Below are 5,659 nucleotides of genomic sequence, written 5' to 3'. Positions count from 1 at the left end.
ATCTCAATAAAACACCCTAAGGGTTTCAACACATTTGCTGTTGTGGGTGCCATCTTTTGGTATAAACGCGTAGGTTTTCTTCAAACTCAATTGTTCCAAAAGGTGTTACTGATCATAGATCAAAAAGGAATAGGGAAAAAACAAGAAAAATATAATAATAGTGTAGCGTTCTTTGTTAAATTCACATTCACTCTTATAAGCGTTAGAATTCCCAATATATCATTAATGTGCAGCTGAATCATTCAAGTATACACACACACCATCAGATATAGTGATATAGTGTTTTAGAAAAGGGAAAAGATTTCTGTAGAGTATGGTTAATACCCACATGCCAAACAGCGTTATTCTGGTAGTCGATTATACTCACAGAGGCATACGTTATGTTTCACATCAAATACTCATCAAATATAAGTGAAGTGCTGACGAGTGCAGAAGTGGAACAATGACATGCACAGTAGAGACTGAGGAACGCAGAACATACCGTATATACTCGAGTATAGGCCGTCCCGAGTATAAGCCGAGGTACCTAATTTTACCTCCAAAAACTGGGAAAGCTTATTGACTCAAGTATGAGCCGAGTATAAGCCTAGGGTGAGAAATGCAGCAGCTTCTGGTAAGTTTCAATCAAAAAATTGAGGGTTTCTGCTCCCATTGGAGGTGCCGGTGTCTCGTTTTTGGACGCCGACGACCATTCTTGGGTGCCGGCGACTATTCTTGGAGACTATTCTTGGATGCCGGCGACTATTCTTAGACGCCGGCGACCGTTTTTGCGCTTGACCCGAGTATAAGCCGAGGTAGAGTTTTTCAGCATATTTTGGGGGCTGAAAAACTCGGCTTATACTCGAGTATATACGGTACCTCAACTTATTCTGCGGGGGAACCGTTTGATTTTGAACGACATTTTAACAATACTTTATTTTATTAAAGATTCATAAAACGTTTCCGAACATGCCAGCAAGAAAGGCTTAGTTTGTGACCCAGTCATATTAGATTTTTTTTTGTATTTGGTTGTATTTTAGTCTACTGCCTCGTAGCACACATTCTAGTATCTAGTACTGGCTGCTTTTTTTCTTGATTGCATGAGGCCTGTTGTTATCCAGATAAGCAGTTTTTCAATAGTTTAAAAAATGATTTACATAAATAAGAGTCTATGGGAGATAACGTGGAGATTTCTGGATAATAACAGAATTATAGAAGGAAGTGAGGGAACACAGATGAACTGATTACTTTGTTACTTTGTCTCTCTAAACCATAGTAAAGCCTAAAACAAATGACTGCAATAAAATTTGAAAGCAGTAATTCATAATTAGCATGAGATAAGCCAAGTATATAAAACTATGATGGAATCAGAATAACTTAAACTACAAAATCATTTACCTCGATAACACTTTCCTCCTTCTTTGAGTGTCACACCACTGGTTAATTAAAGCACCCTCCACCCGTTTGGCAGAAATGGCTACTCACAAGACCACAAATGGGGTACACAGGAACCAAAAACGGATCAACCACAGTATTATTATACAGGCCTAAAGAACAAATCAGGATTCATCCTCAGAGAGGAAAAAGGACCATATATCCAATTATATGAAGAATTAATAAAAATGGTTCTGAATGAACCACAAATAAAGTGGATAAATAAACCTATCAGACAAAATCTTACAAGAGAGGAGATGTCCTATGTGGCTTAAAAAATAGTGAAAACATATTTATCAAGCCAGCTTATAAGGGTGGTGACTTAGTTGTTATGGAAATGGCAAAATATCGACAAATATGTATGGAATTAATTGAGGATCAAAGAACCTATAGGCCATTAATAGGCGACCCCACTATAACATTTAACAATAAAATACAGAAACGTATAAATAGAGCGTCCAATGAAGAAATTTCAGATCAAAAAGAGAGTGAATATTTATATTAAAAAAATTCCTGCCCGTAGAGTCAGTGCTTAATTGGTGCAAATTCTTTCCTACAGCAGGAGAATGATCCTAATTATAATAAAATCTATGCAGAGCTATTTAGGGAATAAACAAGCGAAGCGTCATTGATTGATTGACTGACAGTTGACACAATCACCAAACCCCAACCCTGCCGAGCTCCAGTGGGAAGAGCTTTACAATAAGGTCAGAAATTCCCCACAGTCCACTTGCACCTCTGGGTAGAACTACCAAAAACAAGGATTGAAATGTTAGAATGTCAAAGATCTATTGGAATTGTATAATTTTATGGGGATTCATGACCTGTATAGAATAACAAAATACCCTCAGCAGAACACTACTAAATTTTAAAACCAATAACCATAAATCAGCATACCTGGCCAGAAAATGCCATTGCCAGTAAGTTTACCCCATAAAGCTCATAAACACAGTTTTTCTAGCATTTAACAAGAAATATACCAATAGGCCAATTCCTGCATCTCAGAAGACTATGGGGCAAATTCACTAAGATTCGTAGTTGCGCCAGGCGTAACTTTCGCTGCACTTCGCCGCATTTCGCCACACTTCGCCAGGCGTAATTTCGCTAAGCAAAGCGAGTATCGATCTAGTTTAAAAACTCTGCGTTATCCCTGTTGGAAAACATAGGTGGGTTGCAAAATACAGAAAGGCAACAAGCTAGATATTCAAGAAAAATAACAGTAACTTTAATATTGAAATAAGTGATGTAAAACAATTACGATTGGCCTTTAAACTTGTAAAACAGGACTTTAAAGCTCTCCAAGACACTTCTTAGAATTATCCAAAAATTGCTGTAATCTGGCAAATTCTTTATAAAATTCTGTAAAAAAAAATACTCCAAAGGTCTATAAAGGTAGTAGGTGCAGAAATAATCCTGCAAATTAAGAAGCAATCTCATACTGTAAAGATGTAAACGGCATTCACTTTCAGTAAACCACCATTTTTTCTTACCTATTAAAAGTGCAATCAAATTTTATAATGTAAATTATAGGATCATGTTCAAACCTCTCAAATTCTCATGGTCATGTATGATTGGTTGTGTGTAATTAATGATATGGTTTAACACGATTACCAATTAGCCCCAGAGGCAACATTTAGGAACAGTCGTGGAAACACCCAATGGTGTTTAATTGCTACTGGTAAATTGTTGAAATCTAATTTAAAGGGGAAGTAAAGTAAACTCTAAAATAGAATAAGGCTAGAAATGCCTTTTTTATGCTAAATATAAACATTAACTTACTGCATCACAAGCCTAATCAGACAAATGATTTATGCTTTCAAAGTTGGTCACAGGGGGTCACCATCTTGTAACTATGTTATACATCCTGTAAGACCAAGACTGTGCACATGCTCAGTGTGGTCTGCGCTGCTTAGGGATCATCATAAATAGCACAAGTCAAATAATATCTGCCAGAAGCTGATACAGCAAGAATGATTAATAATCAGAATATACAGACTGCATTGGGTCCTGTGTTGTCATTTAATCTAATGTAGATTTTATAGATCTGTATTGTTTAATACAAACTATCTCCAACTCTGCAAAACCAGTGGCTGCAGCAAAATAATCCTCCAAATAGAATCCCAGTTTATATGTTTGAATCTGGCTCCATGATCTTTGTCCCTGCAGCTGGAGTTGGAAACAGTAAAGGGGATGTAAAGGCAAAAATAAAATCTAATACAAATCTCGACACAGTCGCTGACTGCTCTACAGGGAAACAAACAAAACTGCTTGAGTTCTTCATGGCTGGGAAGTAAAGCGGGGGCTCCCCCTGCTGTTCATAAGTATGATTGTTTCCTTGCAGAGCTGTTAGGGACCGTCTGACAATTCCTATCCACAGCAGTAAATGAAGTGAGAATTTCACTGCATACAGTCAGGTTTCTTATAAAAACAGTACACATGTTTTAATTAAAGTATATTGGAGAAAGGTTTCTTATTCATTGAAGAAAGTAAAAATGGGATTTTATTTTCTTGCCTTTACATGTCCTTTAAACCAATATAGTAACCGTAAAATTATTAAATTTTTAAATCCTTAACTTTCTAAATATTGCATGCATAATTGAAACAGATAATACAAAAATCCAAACAATCATGTTGAATATATAATTTACACCCCTTCCAAATTCTTATCCAAAATTCAACTTGTTACATATGCAAACTCATTTTCCTGAATTTAATGTCCCACTTATGAAATACCAATATTTTACCACAAGCTTAGTATCTTATACCTGCCTTAATCAAATACATCAATTTTCACAATCCAATTGAGGGCATATCTGGAAATATTCAATATAGACCACAAAGAACAGATTCTACTTGATCAGGTAATACTGTATGCATAGCTCTATTATTGCTTGTATTCTTATTTTATGTAAATCTGAATTAAATTTAGCTATACGCCACCAATAGTGTTTCCTTTTATTACAGTTTCATACTTAATTTATTTAAACAAAATAGCACCGGCCCAGCTTTGCTCACTGGGGGCCTCATTACAAATTGACACACCTTAGTATGTTTAAGTTTCCTTGTTCTTTAAGAGTAGAGAGGTCTTTATTATGAGTCCGCAGGCCACTGCCTTCTAAATAAACATGGCTCAATACCTTGCACCTGCCCAGCATTTCAAAAATCCTGAATTACTTGTTCTACATGATACCAGGCCACAGACAAAGCTCATAGTTAAAATCCATAGCGTCAGGGTTCATATTCTTTTATTTAAGGAAAGAAATCCCATAGTTTGCATAATATTTTGATATAGGAAAGATATTTCTAGAGATCGTATTATCTATACATTATCCCCATCCTTTTGGAAGAATCATTTGTTACTGGAGAAAAATGTATATTCTGCCTTGTTCTAATACTAGACCTGATATATTCTGAATGGGCTGAATGTTGATTTTAATATGGTAAGTTGTTTTCTTTATCTAATGAAGAACATTAGTGATGGGCGAATCTGTGCCTTTTTGCTGAAAAATTCATTAAACGGTGAAAAATTAGCGAAATGCATTGAAGCCAATGGGTGTTAAAAAATAACTTTATAACAATTTTGACGCAAGCAACAGTTTTTATACACACGACTATTTTGTCCGAATGCATTAAAGTCAATGGGGGTCATTTATAAAGTTTGTACATCGCATATTTTTTGCAAATGGTTGTGTTGCCCATGTTTTATCCTGAACATTAATATATTAAATTGCTCTGCCCATCTTTCCGGTTTTTGCAAATTCGCATTGTGAATAAATTTTCACAAATGGCGCGCAAATGGGACGGAAGTTTGCGCGAGCGCACCCAATGTGCGAGGTTGTTGTGCACGAAAATAGTGTTGACAGTAACTTAAATTCGCACTTTGCTAAATTGTATTGCGAATATTTTCTCCGCCACCAAAGTTGTGGTTTAAAAAGCTCTTATAGACATTCGCATTGTGAAAACAAATTTGCAATTCTGTTTGCACCACACTCACACTATTCAGCTTTATAAATATAACCATGCACAGGGCAAATATTTTCACTTTGCGAACCAATCTGCCTTGCGCGAAATTAATAAATGACCCCCAATGGGCATCCGAATAATTTTGACGCACAACAATTTTGGGAACGATTATTCTGACAATTTTTTTTTCCTTGGTGAATTTTTCATCACAAATTTTCTCCGCAGTTTCTCGATTTTTTTTGCTAGCGGCGAAACATGAAAAATCGCTGCAAATTCATGCCTG

The sequence above is a fragment of the Xenopus laevis genome, chromosome 7L, assembly GCF_017654675.1.
Source record: "Xenopus laevis strain J_2021 chromosome 7L, Xenopus_laevis_v10.1, whole genome shotgun sequence".
Taxonomy (NCBI): Eukaryota; Metazoa; Chordata; class Amphibia; order Anura; family Pipidae; genus Xenopus; species Xenopus laevis.
The sequence above is the reverse complement of the archived record's forward strand: the minus strand, read 5'-3'. Positions refer to the sequence as shown.